At 36.2% G+C, this 18281-nt stretch overlaps 1 protein-coding gene across 1 annotated transcript in view; it reads right to left on the minus strand.

Moving 5' to 3' along the window:
- The window catches only part of rarga (retinoic acid receptor gamma a), a 68122-nt gene extending 58645 nt beyond the window's left edge, over positions 1-9477 (minus strand). The window contains exon 1 of the mRNA XM_051096206.1: positions 9312-9477. The gene's annotated coding sequence lies outside the window, so the exon portion shown is untranslated. The remainder of the gene's footprint in view (positions 1-9311) is intronic.
- Positions 9478-18281: the final 8804 nt, after the last annotated feature.

The raw sequence follows: 18281 nt of genomic DNA on the forward strand, positions 1-18281 counted from the left end.
CACATCATTAGCAGAGCATGCTGAGGCCTATTAGCCACAGAGAAAGAAAGAAAGATTGAGCGAGACGGGGAGAGAGAGAGAAAGAGAGGGAGAAAATGCTCCTGGCATGGTTGGGTGATGCGCTGTGTATCTCTGACAGAATCAGCTCTGTGTGATTCATGGCTCCTCGGGGCTGGGCCGAGCCGGCCTGGTGACGTCTACTCTCCTCTGAAGTACTGCAGAAGTACTGCCACTGGTGAAAAGGGTAAGCAGGTTGCGTTTAGAGGAAGAAAAAGTATCCATTTCAACTCGGGAGAGAATTGCCTCTTGCGGATCAAGTGTCCCTGCCGCCGAAGGTATCAAGTTCGTGCTTGGAAAACAACAATTTGAGACCTAATGGTCAAAACTTGAAAGAAGTTTCTTATGCTCACCGAGGCTGCATTTAAGGGATCAAAAATGCAGCAAAAATGGTACTGTTGTGAAATATTATTACTATTTTAAAAAACTAATTTCTATTTCAATCAAATTTAAATTATAATTTATTCCTGTGATGCAAAGCTGAATTTTCAGCACCATTACTCCAGTCTTCAGTGTCACATGAAGTGTAACTTTCCTGGTGTGTAACTTTTGAGCCATCACAAAAATCACTCCTAGCTGGTACGCAATGAAAAAGTATTTTTAAAAAAACCCAAGGCGTCACAGGAGGCATTAACCGCCGGAGCCGATGGTGAGTTATTTTTTTTCCTCCCTCTGCCTGGCTAAAACCGCAATCCATTCTTCCTCCAAAGCTGTGACGGATTTGGGATGGTACAGCGGTTTGGGTTCATTTCCTGTCTACACTCGGAATATTTCCACTCCTTCGTTCTAAGCTCACGGCGCTCTGCTTTAAAAGCTACTTTAACTTTCCACATTAGCCTTCCTGCTGTCGATCAGCTCTAAGACGGATTGACACATCTGACCGTATGCTTTTAAACGCCCCCAGACAGGCAGAGGCACCGTATAGCGGAGACCGCAAGAGCGGGGCGTATGGATTCAGATCAAACGTCTTGTGGAAGAGGGCTCTGGAAACTTCTACGAGAGGTATCAAGCTCACTTAAAGAGTATATATAAACGGTTCCATTCCTAAAAAGCAAGAAGAAAACAAGGAGGAAAAGTAGTTCAAAAAAAAGGAGGGATTTCGCTGAAATTCCATAAAAGAACCTTTACTGGCTCCTCAAAGAAACTTTCATTGGACAGTTCTTAAAAGAACATTTTAATAGTCTAAAGAACCTTTTGTGGCATCTTAAGGTTCAATGGATGTTGAAGGTTCCTAATGGAACCAGCAAAGCCAATAGCTTTATTTTTAAGAGTGTGGTAGCGCCAGCAACACCAAAGTCAAGGGTTCAATTCCCAGAGAATTCACTAAAATGACTGCAAAGTAAAAGTACTTTTAAAAGTATGTTTTAAAATGTAAAAATTCTGTTTTTCCATTTTATTTTCCTGGATTCTTCTAGACTCTGTTAAATTAACTTTTATTAATCAAAAAGCATGTCTAATTAAAATGTGACCCTGGACCACAAAACTAGTCTCAAGTAGGATGGGTATATTTGTAACAATAGCCAAAAGTGCATTGTATGGGTCAAAATTATACATTTTTCTTTTATGCCAAAAATCATTAGGATATTAAGTAAAGATCATGTTCATGAAGATATTTTGTAAACTTCCTACCATAAATATTTCAAAACTTAATTTTTGATTAGTAATATGCATTGCTAAGAACTACATTTGGACAACTTTAAAGGCGATTTTCTCAATATTGTCCTATACTAACAAACCATACATCAATGGAAAGCTAATTTATTTATATGATTTATTTATATTTTATAAAATTGAGCCTTATGACTGGTTTTGTGGTCCAGGGTCACAAATCATGAAACTTACACAATTTAACAGCAATTTATTACAGTTAAATTTTTATGGTCCTTTGAAATTTTTTTTTCCCTCTCACATTCAGTTTCATTTTTACCAAATTCTGTTTTCCATTCATTTTCTGGATACCTTTTTATGGTTTCATTACATTTTAAGAATCAAATTAAACATCTCTAATTAATTGCTTTTAATTAAAAAAAAAATAATAATTTATTATTTTATCTTTTTTCAGATATACTGTGTTGTGTATTTACATTTTTCTGCTAAATAAATTCTGGTAAATTTTCTCTGGTAAATCTTTAACTACGATCGCTGCTTTGTACCTGTTGTGGAAGTCCCAAATACACCTGAAAGCCAAATGCCATTGAACTTGCACAGAAGACACGATTAAGGCGAGTAAACACGTCGCACATTTAGCGTCATTCCCGTTGCCTGGTGCGAATTTGCGTCTATTCGTGTCTTTGCATTGACCTTGTATGTAATCTACTTATGCTAATAATTAAACGAACACACCATAAGAGCATTTCTGGAGATTGTTTATGTGTTCATGTACTCATTTATTGAGGCGGCAGAGGCTGAAAACACTGCGAGCGTCACACACGCTTCAGTATGTGTGTAATAAATGAAACTGCGTGTCTGCGACATTCATTCACACAGGGACATGCAGAACGTGCAGGATTCATATTAAATAGTTTTTTTGCAGCTTAATATTCACAGACACTAGTCCATATTGTGTTTTGATTTAAATGTACTCACTTACTTTTGATTTATCCATACAGAATTCAGCAAATTCCATGACATTCCACGTTTTACAGTAAGTTCCATTTTTTATGACCGGATTCAGCGATTACGTCCAGATTTTCCAAGTCGCAGAAATCATAGGGCCCTACACTACAATAGTTTAAAAATGGAAAAAAAATAAACCAGAAAACACAAACTGGAGGTTTTTCCAGCAATGCCTTCAAAGAACTATTTTGGGATCCATTTTTTTCTTAATGCAATCCAAACCTTAGGTTCCACTGGTTCTTCATGGAACCATCATTGCCACAAAAAGAATCTTTATTTTTAAACGTGTCTGTTCACCGATTCCAACATTCCTAAATGGAATGCACAGCTAAATTTTGAAATGCTTCACAAAACGCCTCACATCTCCTAGGCATACTACAGTTTAAACATGCCAAAAAATAAACCAGAAAAACTATAACCACATCTGACCATAAAAAGAAGAGATCTGCTTGTAGTTTTCATATTTTCTGCCAAAAAATAATTGTCACATCCTGCATAAAACATAAGCATATGTGTCCAAGGGATGTTTACAGCAAACGTTGATGAATAAAACTGGATGTCTACTTGTTATGCACAGGAGACACTGCAATAAGACACAGAACTCTGTGCTGTAACCTTGAATGAAATCTGTGTGGAATCAATTGAAGAAAGATGTTTGTAGACAAGACGCATTGTGTGGAGAGTCTGCAGCTGAGGAACCTCCAGGCGTTTTGGAGGTCACATGGTCATAAGGAGGGTCAGAACTGAGTGCTGAAGGTTCAAAGGCCAGACGTCATTAACACATACAAACACAGATTAATGCAGAAAGATAACTTTTTCATGATTAATTTGTTGTTTTATTTTTTTTTTCCCCCTGCATCCTCTATCCCAGCATCACAGCAGGGGACAGTGGTTACAGTGCTGTCAAGCGACATTAATAAACAATAGTAAAATATAGCCTCGCCGAATTGGTCCGCTGCAAAATTAAACAAAGCGTATCATTGTCATCAGGCAGTCGTTTCCGAGAAAGCCCTTCATAAACCTTTTTATTGTGAGAGATAAAACTGACACGTTCGAATTCCTCTGCCTTCTGACAGGGCAAATGGTAGCACAACATTAAGAGTGATAGATGATCTTCTGCTTCGGAGTCACATATCCCATCAATTAAAAACAGTCTGACACTGAACCCTTTCCTGGCACCCAACAAACATTCTTCACACCCAATCACTGTACAACACTGACAATGCCATAATATCTATCACAGCACTTGGGTATAACTTGCCCCTCGAGTAATAATTTAAAGGAGTGTATTATATACCCTCACAGCCCCAGCTGAAAGGATCAAGCACCCGTCATTCACAATAAATCATAAATGTTAAAAAAAAAAAAAAAAAACAGACAGACAGACAAACAGATAGATAGACTGGTTAAAAAAATTATTAAATAATAAAGTTAACATAAAGTTAAAAATTAAATTAAAATAATGTTTTACAATTTATTCTATGTTTATATAATATTAAACAGATAGACAGACAGACAGATAAAATTATAAAAATACATAAGGGTGTATATATATATATATATATATATATATATTTTACTTTATTTTAAGTTTTTTAATTATTATTAAATTTAATATACATTTCTAATTGTAATTTTTAATATCTACATATATATATTTTAATAATAAATATTAAATAAATATTTTTTTTTATAATTATTAAGTGTCACTTACTTTTTACTATATTACTGACACAGGCGTAGGTAACACTTGCTCTTGGATTCTTGATTAACAATTCAATTCCCTTTTTAAAACAATAAATAAATATATATATATATATATATAACAACAATTAATATTTAGATAATATATATTTTAATACTAAATGTTAAATAAGTGTTTTTTAAACATTTTTAGATTATTAAGTGTCACTTACTTTTTACTATATTACTGACACAGGCGTAGGTAACACTTGCTCTTGGATTCTTGATTAACAATTCAATTCCCTTTTTAAAACAATAAATAAATATATATATATATATATATATAACAACAATTAATATTTAGATAATATATATTTTAATACTAAATGTTAAATAAGTGTTTTTTAAACATTTTTTAAATTATTAACAGTAACTTACTTTTTACTATATTATTTACACAGGTGTAAATTGCACGTTCTTTGATTCTTGATTTATGATTCATGAATTCTTTTCTTTTTTTTACAAATTAATAAATAAATAACCAAACTTCCGATGTTTGGAGGGGGTTATGACACATGGAAGGAGAGAGAGCAACGGAAAGAGTGATGGGATAAATGGAGTGGACGAAAGACAGTTCTGACAGTTCTGTTCCGCAATGTGATGTGGACAAGGTGAGCGCAGGCACATTGCAAGAATGGATAAACAACAAAAAAAAAAGAAACACATTTATAGACCCATAAAACGTCTGAACGGAGAGAAAACGAACACGAGCAGTGAGTTTATTTACTGCAGTATTCATCTGTGGCTTGCTGTATTCCTCAGTGGGAAATGAGGTTAAATAATTGGTTAAGGATCAGAGCATTAACATGATCGTTGCTAGATTGTAGTTGTGGTTTATTACATAGCGTAATCAGACAAGAAATCAGATTTATAAAAACAAATGACATGGCCGGCGAGCTAAACTAGCCATTTCAGATGAACACAGTTTATTTAATCAGAGCAATAGAAGGTAATAGATGGCGCTCATTACAGTAGCACTGGCACGGGGAGCGTTCGCGCTCGTGAGTATAAACACACACACTAACAGAGACACATTAATAAAAGCCCTGACACACACAGGAACTTTTATAAGCAGATGTCGGACACGCTCTCCCTCGCACAGACACACAGCCTGACGTGTAAAGTCTAATATACACACATAGTCAAAGGGATACATCCCTGCACACCTGCAAAAATATACAGGGGAAGCAGTGATCTGATGGTTTCCTTTATAATTACAGAGTACAGAACAAAGTCCCCCACCTTCTCTGATCCCCCATAAACCACCTGTTCAGCCCCTCCCTGCCACTTACATTCTATTGCCCCCAAGAATTCCTCAGAGAGTCATGGATAAACTCCTGGATTTATGATTCCAAGCCAGAAAGCAGACAGACGAGCTGAAGACTGAAGTAAAATTGCCATGTAGACAGACAGACAGACAGAGAGGGATGGTCTAACACCATGCATATCTTCATGCAAACATCTCATATGTTCGTACAGTAACACACACAGACCAAGCAACGAGTCAAACCTACTTAACACGCATGCAAAAACAAGGGGAGTTTTACACTGAAAAAAAAATACACTCAGAAACTGCTACTTAATTTCAGATTAGAAATGGCAAGCAACAATGGAAACTTGTTTTACACCACAGGATAAAAAAATAAACAAAAAGGTAATTGCGACTTTTTTTTCTCAGAATTTAGAGATATAAACTTGTAATTGTGAGAAAAAAAGGTCAAAATTGCAAGCTATAAACACACAATTCTCAGTTATATCTTGTGAGGTATAAACTAGCAACTGTGAGAAAACTAAAAGTCTGATATAGTATGTAAGATAAAGTGTCACAATTTACTTTTTTATTTAGTCTATTTTGGCTGACACATAAAAATAGAAATCAGAGATGTAAACTGAAAATTCTGAGAAAAAAGTCAGAATTATGAGACATGAACCCAGAACTGCGATAAGCAAACTCAGAATTCTGAGATATAAACCCAGAATTGTGAGAAGTAAACTCAGAATATGGAGAAAAAAGTCAGAATTACAAGATATAAACTCAGAATTGCAAGACGTAAACTAAAAATTGCAAGAAGTAAACTCAGAATTCTGAAGAGAAAAGTCAGAATTACAAGATATAAACCCAGAATTGTGAGAAGTAAACTCAGAATTCTGAGAATAAGTCGGAATTACAAGATATAAACTCAGAATTGCAAGATGTAAACTCAGAATTGTGGGAAGTAAAGTCAGAATTCTAAAGAAAAAAGTCAGAATTACAAGATTTAAACCCAAAATTGCAAGATGTAAACTCAGAATTGCAAGAAGTAAACTCAGTATTCTGAAGAGAAAAGTCAGAATTACAAGATATAAACCCAGAATTACAAGATATAAACCCAGAACAATGAGAAGTAAACTTAGAATTTGGAGAAAAAAGTCAGAATTACAAGATGTAAACTCAGAATTGCAAGGTGTAAACTAAGAATTGCAAGAAGTAAACTCAGAATTCTGAAGAGAAAAGTCAGAATTACAAGATATAAACCCAGAATTGCAAGATGTAAACTCAAAATTCTGAGAATAAGTCGGAATTACAAGATTTAAACCCAAAATTGCAAGATGTAAACTCAGAATTGTGAGAAGTAAACTCAGAATTCTGAGGAAAAAGTCAGAATTAAAAGGTATAAACCCAGAATTGTAGGAAGTAAACTCAGAATTCTGAAGAAAAAATTACAAGATATAAACTCACTGAAAAATTTAAACTCAGAATTGCAAGAAAGAAAGAATTCTGAGTTTATATATTAAGATTCTGAGGTGTTTTTTTTTTATCTAAATCCTGAGTTTACATTTCACAAATCAGACTTTTTTTCCTCTGAATTCTGATTTTCTTTGAATTGCAAGAAAACAGTATGAGTTGTAAGAAATAATTTCAGAATTGCAAGATAATTTTTCAAACTGTATGATAAAAAGTCACAATTGCCTTTATTTTTTATTCTGTGGCGGCAACAGGCTTGCATAAGTATAACACAGTAAAATAATAGTGAACTTTTAAAGTAGCCCTTGTAAACGTACTGCAATAATCTTTGTTTACAACTTCAGAAAATCACTTTTTATAGTGTACCTATCATAAAAACATTACTAAGAATAAACTATGAAATATTCAGGAAGTAACACTGTAAATCTAATACTGTGGTTAGGGTTGGATGAAATACAGTGAAGAAAAGACGCTTTTCACTGTCACTCAAAAAGCAAAATACACTCAAGAATATAATGACAGCAGTTTATCCAAACACACAAACACATTAAGACACTCCCGTATTCCATTACAGTTACTGTACCGCTGAGATCAGACTCCACAGTCCCGCCGGAGTCAGAGTGGGAGTTTTGGTTTTGGTGGAACGTGAATATCTGGTTTGACAATAGTTTGTTTTTCCTTGTCTCTGCTTCTTTTGTCTGAGTTCATGTAAACTCATGTTGCTGATCTGTGAGACATAAACAGCTGAAGACAGAAAAGGGCTGGCCCATTCCTTTCTCATTTAAAAAAAAATTAGCCGTGCATACATTTGTTTGTGCATGTGCTGAGTAAGTCAAGTTGTTTTTAATATTGTAACGCGCTCAGACTGCTCCTCTGCCCCAGATGTGTGCTTGGATGTGAACATTCTGTCACATGTTAAAAGAAGACATCATAAATCACCCCTGGCTCTGACACTATTAAACACTGCTGGCATAAACTTTCAAAAAACTTTTCAGCTCATGAAAATCTCACACACAACATGTTGAAAGGCAAAATAAAGCAATTTCTTTTAGATCACAGGCACTGAGTCAAAAAGCACAAAGAACAGGTGCTACAGTCAAAGCAATAGACTTCACAGTACTGAAGTTTGGCCATCATGTAATACAAGAGAAAAAGTAGCCATAAATAGGTGCATTTTTATGCATTACTTCTCACAATAGAACAAATGCAATACTTGTTCAAAGAAAGTACACTCACAGCCTGTACCTCATAAGTCTTCAAAAGCCATAAGATGGCTTTGTGTGCCAAACAAACCCAAATTACCTGACAGTGTTCCTGTGTCTGGACTATTGCATCAACCCAAGAACCGGAACAAATCATTCAGATCAGTTTTGTGAACTGGATCAACCAATTTATTAAAAAGATCTAACTTGTTTACACATGACTACTTCTCTCATGCAGAGCAGATGTCAAATTTATAATTGGATAAAAATGTACATTTTGTTGTTTCTTTTGCAACATACGGTTCGAAAACATTTGGAATATAGTGCATGAGTTGTATTGCTTCTATAATATAGTGATTTTGCATCCGTGTATCTACAGACACCATTCATTCTCATTCCAAAGCATTCTTAAAACTTTCTCCTCTATCCCTTTACAGAACTGAACTTGACGTATTTCAGTGTATCCAGGTTTATGACATTACATCGTTTATTTAACTTGTCCAAAAACCGGTGATTTAGACGCTACCACATTTTAGGTTGAGATGCTTGGGAAAACACCTTTCCCTTAACCACAAACTGTACACAACACTTCGTCTTGCACAAACTAATCTCAGATTTAAACACACATACTTAAAACTTGTAAGCCACAGGGCTGCGACAATAACACTTAAGGCTAAAAGGAAAACAATACCTGTCAAACAAATGTTTTACATTTGTCAAGGGACAACTCACCAGGTAAAGGTATGCGCAAACGCAGCCAGTCATTTCTTGAAACGCATCCAGATCCAGAAAACACGAACGAACGAACGAACGAACGAAAAGTTGCGATCAATGCGATTCTTTCATCGCTCTCTCGCTCCTCTATTGTATCTACCCAAGTTTAGTTTTAATCCTCCCTCGCTATATGTATCATAAGTCATAGACGTAAGAGAGTAAACCAATACAAACATCGTGAAAGTTCAACTCACCCACTGTGACTTAAATCCGCGAGAAGACAAGAGAAACGAGAGCCCTCCGTTCATCAGAGTCCTTTTCACACTACACGGTCGTTTCTTTCTCTCTTCTTCCTTTCCTCTGCCTCTCTCACTCTCTTTCCCTCCCTCTTTCTCTTCTTTTCGTCTCTCTTAGAAATAATTATGCGCTCTGATTCATGAACCCTGTCTGGGTCACGTGACTCCACCCTTCAAATATACAGCACATTTTTCACAAGCCACAAAATGCCTAGAGGGAAGAAACAGAGGCAAGCTTAAATTTCTGTTTTTAATTCTCTGCCTCGCTTTCGTTCTCCTTCTTTTTCTCACTCCTTGAACTCCGTGTATTCACAAAGTGACATACACTGAGTAGCACATGATGCCAAGGAGGAACTCCAAGCTAAAGTGCTGGATACAGTTTCTTTTCAAGTCAAATTTAAATCTGAAGTGATCTTGCATAACTGATACATGTTCCATAGTGAATGATTCAGCGGTGCATGTTATTCCAATTGGGAAAAATAGTGCGAAAATCATGCTGGATTAACAATTTGAAAAGCACAGAACAAACAAATAACATCCGCCGATGAATCATTTCAGTTTGTCATCAAAAGCAATGATTTATTCACTACAAGAGTCCACAAGAAAATGGCATCTTTTTGATGATGGGAGACTGTAAATATGGGAAGTTCCAAACTTCATGATGCCGAGGGTGTGTCCGTCTATATGCCGCTCTATGTGTTTTATATCAGCACAGTGCGCAGTTTGTGTTTGTATGGAACAGTTCTGCACTGGCTTGTTTGTGGTTCTGGGCGTTTGCCTGGGTTCTTCCTAAAGCTGCCATTCTGTACTGGCTTTGGTTAAAAGAAACCCCCAAAAACCTCACTGTGAAGACACACCTTAACTGGCTCCTTTTAGACGGTGCCATCTCAAGCTCAGGGAGGTGGCATGTCAGGTTCAGCCTTTGGGTCTGATGCTAATTTGTGCAAATAAATCAAATGGAACACTTGCTTTTATTTTAAATTAAATTATTAGCTACATAAAAACACACTGTGTTTACAAGTGATCATATTTTGATGTTTTGAAAGGCTAGTGCTTGCACATGAAACAACATTTCTGTATGCTTATGTTCTATTCAGTACTGGACCAAACATGAACTTCATTTCAAAAAAACATTTTAAGCATTTATATTTTTATTTGCTAAAAATCTGTTAAAAGGCGTAGCAGTAGGGCACTTCAGCAGGGCTGGCATTGGGTCTCAATACACAAGTCAACAGGAAGTGGTTTGCTTTGCCACACCACCCTATACTACACAGATGTATGTGCATATCTCTCTATGAAAACATATTAACTGTCAAAAGCAGTTAACCGTTAATTTATAACGTTATCACTAAGAATCTAATAAAAAAAAAAAAAGGTTACAGAATCAATGCTTTATGAGTTTCACTATCAAATTATTTTAAAATATTTACTCACATTTTCATTGGAGCATCCATTTCTCCAAGTTTCAAACAATATTACAGTACGTGCTGTCATTCTCCGTGTGCGTCAGAGTGAGTATGTGTCTGTGTGTCAGTAGCAGGAGAGAGGTCAGAGGTTAGCAGTGTTTGTGTTTCATTGTCAGCGAAGTGTGCTGGAGGTTGAGATTTATGATCTCTGTGTTGGGAGACTGCAGAGTGGAGGATAATGAAGATAGATCAGACTGCTATCTCTCTCTCTTCCTTTCTCGCTCCCCTCGTTCTCCCACACTACCTGTGTACCTCTCTGTCTGTCTGCATTTCTGTCTTTGTCTTTGAGTCTTCCACACTGCGATTCACTTTCACCTGCTTTACTCTCGTTATTTTGTCTTAGTCACTGTTATACAGAATTCTAGCATCTGAATATGTTTGCTTATTACCAAGCAGAATACTTGATTCACCACATTCCAAGGTATGTTATTCCCTGATAACAACTGGTAAAAACTAATAACACAGGCTCATCCGGGTAACTGCAGTCGGCACTATTTGCTTGCTAAGAACATTTTGTCTTTGTGAAAGCTTTGTGTTTGGTTGGCTAGTAAAATATTAAAACTTAGTACTTAGTAGTCTTCATTGGCATTGATGGTTCCATGAAGAACTTCCTGGAAACTTTTCACAGCACAAACGTTTCTTTATAGTTCTTTGCAGTCTTAAAAATAAATGTTTCAAAAGGATGTTTTTGCAGTTCCTAAAAAAACATTTTGAAGAACATTTTAAAAAATTCTAAAAATTCATAAAAGTTCTTTTATGGCATCACTGCAATTTTGGAACCTTTTGCGTATGTCAAATGTGTAGTACGTGTCCATAACAATAGCGTATTTACTTTTTAACAGGTGTTTACCTATATTTTGAATTATCATTGCATTGTGTTGTATTTCAGGGTTAAAAGAAATGTCTGTGAACTTTTTTTTTTTTTTTTTACAGTAAATGTCTGAATACAGAACTTGTATTCAGATACTAATATCATAATGACTCTTTCTTTGAATATGCATGAATAAGCAGTTCATTGAATGAGTAGTAGTTGTCATAACACATTAGGGGAACTATATCGGATGACACACTATGTCTGCTTAGATTTTAAAGACACAGTCATAGTGTTGAGGGGCCATAAGATTCAAAGATTAAAAACTTGGCTGTGAAAGTTGTTCCTTATGTCTTATGGTTCCTGGCTTGCTTAACTGGGGACACTTAATTTCTGCCAATTTTCTCAACTTGATTGCACAGACACTATTTGAAGAGAAGTGAACTGAGATTTAACTGAAAAACTGACTGTTTACTATGGTCCCCCTGCATTATTGACACACTATTTTCCTGTTTAACACTGTAAAACTGCTTTGACATGCATTAAGAGCCAGGGGTGAAAACCTTTGAACAGAATGAAGATGTGTACATTTTTCTTATTTTGCCTAAATATCACTATACTAATATTTGTTTTCATTTAGTACTGCCCTTTAGGAGCTACAGAAGTTACTTACATGTTTCCCAGATGACAAAATAAGTTAAATTTACACTGCCCTTTAAATTCAAAAAGTTTTAACCCCCCCCCCCCCCCCAGCTCTTACTTCATCGTATTTCCTTCTGGAGCATCACTGAGCTTTTGAACCTTCTGTAATAGTTGCACATGAGTCCCTCAGTTGTCCTCAGTGTGAAAAGATGGATTTCAAAATCATACAGTCATTGTTGGAAAGGGGTCAAATACGCAAAAATGCTGCAAAACCAAAGAATTTGTGGGATTTTTCCGAAGAACAGCGGACAGTTTGACTGTTCAGGACAAACAAGGGACTCATGAACAACTATCACCAAACAAAAAAACACAGCTGTGGATCATTTAGGTAACAACACAGTATTAAGAATCAAGGGGATGTAAACTTTTGAACAGGGTCATTTTTATAAATTCAAATATTTTTTTCTCTTGTGGATGTATATGTCAGTACTAAATAAACAACAGCATGCATTTTGTATGATCCTTCTCATTTACACCTTCTCCAAGGTGTATGCAAACTTCTGACCTAAACTGTAAATAAAGGTGACTTAAATGACTAAATTGCTGTAGTTGTTTTTAATATGTCATAGGTCAAAAAACACAAAGCGGATGCATTTATCAATAAAATTGGTAAAATTAGTGCACACTCACTGTGAAAACAATTTGGTGTAGAAACAATTTTTACTCAGAAATTGCTAATTGCTAGTTAATTTCACACTTAATTACAAAAGAAACACAGCACACAGGCCTAACACATGTGCTTTTGAAGTAGAAAGACCGAAATAGTGTTTTTGTGAATGTTATCCAACACTGGTTTATTTTCAGTTTCGAAAAACCATTTTTCACAGTGTTTTTGAGCACAGGCTCTCTGTCATTTGCTCCACCTCTCCCCCTCTTTCACCCCTAATGGTAGCATTTGTCACTCTCTGCTATGACATCATAACTCATCTTAAAGGCCTCTGACATCATCATTATTTTATCCTTCCTCCTTCATTCTTTTTCATCCGTGACCTCCTTTTCCCCTGTGTTAATTGTCAGGAGTGCAAATAAATAAACGAATAACATTTCCACTAAGACGTGTATTTATTTGTGCCAAGGCCTGGATGGAAAAGAGAAGGGGAAGAAAACGAAAAAGGGAGGGGAGGAGAGAGAGAGAGAAAGACACAGAAAGAAAGAGGCTGGTGGCCACGGCAGGTTTTAATCAGGAACAAGATGCCTGTAATGAGATCACTATTTCCTTGCATGCAGATTGATGTCATGTGAAGTTTTGTGCTGCAATGAGGCATGTGGAGAGAGCGCGAGGCGGGCATGTGCATGCGCGCGAGCGCGCACACAAGCCAGACGTAGATTTACTCAAAGCACGCACACGTAAATACACGAACAGAACGCACGCACACGGAAGGCATCCGTTTTCAGTTTCAAAGTCAAACGCACGGGTCGGCCAATAAAAGGCCTCATTCATTCCGCCTGGCAAAATGTACACATTTAGACTCCAACTGACATGAAGAAATAACATACACGGGGAAAAACAACACAGCGAGCTTTTGGGAAAAGCTATAAGGGACAGGCTGTGGTGTATATTTTGCATTAAAGTTCATGTAAATGTATAAGCCACATGTCACATTCAATCTGCGGCCGCATATGTGCGCATGCTTGTACTTACTTTTGTATGTTTGTGTGCACGAGCGCGCTTCGGAGGTCCAAACAGAGTTGTTGGAAAAACCTAACAGAGTGCCAATAAGCGCATGCAAATGAGCGAGCGGCCTACCCTCCAACATATGTGTCTAATGAAAGGTGAATGGCCCTCCTGTCTATACTTTCCTCACAATCAGCCATGATGTCACCATGAACCCTCTCTGAACCGACCTCTGTCAAAAAACATTTCACTCTCTCCCTCTCCTTTGCTTCTCATTTTCCACCTTTCCCTATTGCACTCACCAGGCTGCCTCCCTCCAGTCCGAATTCTTTTGGTGAAACCACATTTTTTCTTTCTTCTTTTCATTCGCTTCTTTCCCTTCATGCCCCCCCTCCAACTCTCTCTCTCCCTCTTTCGTTTTCGGATCCAGGCGCATTCTGTCCCTGGCTCTCGCGCTCTAATTGAATCAGCACAAGTGAAGCCCATTGCCAAAAGTACCAGGATGTTCTGATTAAGACGGGCTTTGTTTAAAAGGTGGCCTTTTCAAAACCGTTTTTTATGCTGGGGGAAAGAAAGCAAGAGCGGAAAAATATCGTACGGCTAAAAAACAGATAGAAGAAGTCGGGAAAGGAAGTTGCTAAAAGACAGGGAGAGAGAACGCCGAGAAAGAGAGGAAGGAGAGAGGGGCTGGAGGGGGCAGCAGGAGAAGCTGCCTGATCCACATATGGAAGCAATTCTGTAATTGCGGCAAATCTTTGTGCTCGAGACGAAAGGTCCCCTTCTCAATGCCTTCTCCTTAGCAAATAAAACTGCCAGTGTGCAGTGGAAGAAAAAATGACTTTGAAACAATGTTTACCCAGAAATTGCTAGTAGATTTGACAAATAATTAGCCTACAAAGAAATGCCAATTAAATAATTGAATTAAAGCAATAGTGTGCCAAAAAAACAACCTTTGCTAAATATCTACTTACCCTCAGGCCAACCGAGATGTAGATGAGTTGTTTCTTCAGATTTGGAGAAATTTCACGTTCTCACCAATGGATCCTCTGCAGTGAATGGGTGCCGTCAGAATGAGTCCAAACAGATGATAAAAACATCACAATAATCCTCCAGTAATCCACACCACTCCAGTCCATCAATTAACATCTTGTGAGGAGAAAAGCTGCATGTTTGCGTCATTAAGACGTTTCAACTTTAAACCATCCAAGAGTCCATAATCTATGGAAGCCCGTCACACAATTCTGCCTTTTCTCCAAATTATAAGTTATACTTGTAATTGTGTGTTATAATATAAATTGTGAGATGTAAAGTCACAATTCTGAAGGGGAAAAAAGACTTATATGTTCAAAGAATTGCAAGTTTATCTCTCACAATTCAAACATTACTCACAGTTGCATTATAAAGTCAGAATTGCGAGTTATAAACACGTAATTCTTAGAAAAAAAGTCACAATTGCAAGATACAAACTTGCAATTCTAACGAAAAAGTCGCAATTGTGTTATATAAACAAGTAATTTTAAGAAAAAAAGAGTTTATATCTCGCAATTCTGACTTTATTCTCAAAGTTGTGTTTATATTATGCAATTCTGAGAAAAAAAGTCAGAATTGTGAGTTTATATCTCGCAATTCTGACTTTATAACTTGCAACTGCAAGTTATATCTCATAATTCTGAGAAAAAGTCACAGTTACGAGATATAAAAAACACAATACTAACAAAAAAGTCACAATTGAATTATATAAACAAGCATTTCTAAGAAAAAAAGTCACAATTGTGGGTTTATATCTCACGATTCTGACTTTATTTCTCAAAGCTGCGAGTTTATATCATGCAATTCTGAGAAAAAAGTCAGAATCGTGAGTTTATATTTCGCAATTCTGACTTTATAACTCGCAATTGCGAGTTATATCTCATAATTCAGAGGGAAAAAAGTCAGAATTGGAAGATGTAAGCTCGCAACTGCAAGAAAGAAAGTCAAAATTGTGAGATAAAAAGTCACAATTGCCTTTTTTTTTTTTAATTCAGTGGCAGTAATGGGCTTCCATAATAAACCATTGCTTCCTCCAGTGAAAAAGTCCATCCTCTGTTGTCCTCTCACATCAAATCCACCAACATATTTTTTTTTAGAACTGTTTTTGCTTGTAAACAGTGCTGGACCTGTGCATATTTCTCTCCTGTTTCAGACGAGGCTGCTTTTTCACTGGAGAAAGCAATATAGATAGAGGACTGGATATTTTAGCCAGAAACAACCGTTTGTTAAAAAGTTAAAAATGTCTTAACAATGGATTTGTTTCTTAGAAACATGCAACTTTTCACTTTAAAAGACATTAACTGATGGACTAGAGTGATGTGGATTACTTGTGGATTATTGTAATGTTTTATCAGCTTTTAGGACTTTCATTCTGATGACACCCATTCACTGCAGAGGATCCATTAGTGAACAAGTGATGTAATGTTAAATTTCTCATCTAAAAAAACCCCATCAAAATCTTGGATGACCTGAGCAAATTGTAATTTTGGGGTGAATTAGTACATTTATTATTAAATTACATTTTGAGGCAGAAAGACTTAAATAGTATTTTTCTCGTAAAATGCATTTTAATAAACTTAGTAGGCGAACGGCATATTTTCAAAAGCAACCATTCAATGTGCCATACAATAAAACTACTAGACTATTGTAAACCAAACCAAATCTTCTTCTTTTTGCTTGGATGGCAAAATAGCCAAAAAACAAAAACATAGGTTGTACTTTTAAGTCATAAATCATGACAGGAGGCCTAAACTTTCCACTATATATCCTCTTCATTCACCATACTACTGCCCTTTGCCTAACAGGGAGCTTGGTATAAACTTGTTAAATTGCTCATCAGCCTCAGAGAATCTGGCATGACTTCACATACAGCAATCTTTCAATAAAGAGCGAAAGAGTTTAAGCAGGTAAATGTTGGTGGGCAGGAGCGAGCAACAGAAAGATGACAGACACTGATGGCTGTCTGCCTAGCCTGAGGCACAAGGTGTTTCTACTGTGTGCGTGTTGGCAGCAGCCCCTGTTCGGTTCCCAAACACTGCCGCTCTCCCTCTGTAATTATCGGCATGCCCTGCCATAACATGTTCCTCGGTGCGCGAGTTGCCCACAGTCATGGGTTCATAGCTGTGGAACAGAGCTCCAAATTTAACACAGCCAATTAACCCTGGCAACTGTCAAAACACCACAGAAACAGGGTTTACGTAAGGCGCCACATTCTCTTCGGATTATTTCTATCTTGTGCGAAATGTATCATTTCAATCAACGTGTCAAGCACGCAAGCTGTAATCAAACTTTTTTATGGATTTAGGAAAAAAATGCTAGAATGTTAATCGCTGACTTTGACAGAGCTTCTTCTTGATGTCCAAATAAAGGCCTTGAAAGTTTATGATCAGTTGCATGGTTGGTATATTATAGCATAGAGGCATATTTTAACCTCCTTTGTTCCTTGTTACACTGCTTTCACTTTCACATTTACAGGCATACTTTTAAGAAAAATAGGCCGAAGAAAAATAGAAAGGAAAGTCTGATCTATTGGTGTGGCCTAATGCTAAATAAAGATGTTAGGTTAAAGGGTTTAAGAGCCACTTCTTGCATTAAAGCCACATCTAGTGGTCAACATTGGAAGTACATCAATAAAGCCACCACTGTTCCTCAAGTTCAGTCACAGCGTGTAAGAAAGCACTATAAACAACACTTTCGTAAGCTTTAAGATTAGTCGTTATTATTTTATCTTTAATGGTCTAAAACACTATGAATGAGAACACTGCATTTTATTTATTTATTTTATTTTATTTTTTTGCTGGAATTTCTTATAAACAAATAACTTCTGAACAACTTCAGTTTAGAAAATGTCTTTGTGTTTAAGAATAGCTACACGTTATAAAGAACTGGCCAACTAAATATCAAGTTTATGGCAATGCAAAACTATTTTAAAAAATATATGATTATATTTTGCCAAATTTTATATATTTCATGCTAAATAAAATATTATTATTATTATATTCTGCCGGGTAAAACAATTATTAATATATTTAAATTTTAATATTTCCATTTTTTTAACTGCCACAATATCAGTTTTCCATAGAGATGTAATTTATTAAACAATAATAAAAGATAAAAAAAAAATCTTATCATATTATAACTTTCAACATTTAGCTTAAAAATTTTAAAGTGAACGTTTTAATGGCAATTTCTTAGTTGTTCCTTTTCCTTCCTGTAAGAGTGGCCGTGGCCATTTATAAATGAATGGGTGTGGCTTCCGGTCTGGTCCGCATCCAGCTATATTTAGCTGTACAAAACAGCTTGTT

The sequence above is a fragment of the Labeo rohita genome, chromosome 23, assembly GCF_022985175.1.
Source record: "Labeo rohita strain BAU-BD-2019 chromosome 23, IGBB_LRoh.1.0, whole genome shotgun sequence".
Lineage (NCBI taxonomy): Eukaryota > Metazoa > Chordata > Actinopteri > Cypriniformes > Cyprinidae > Labeo > Labeo rohita.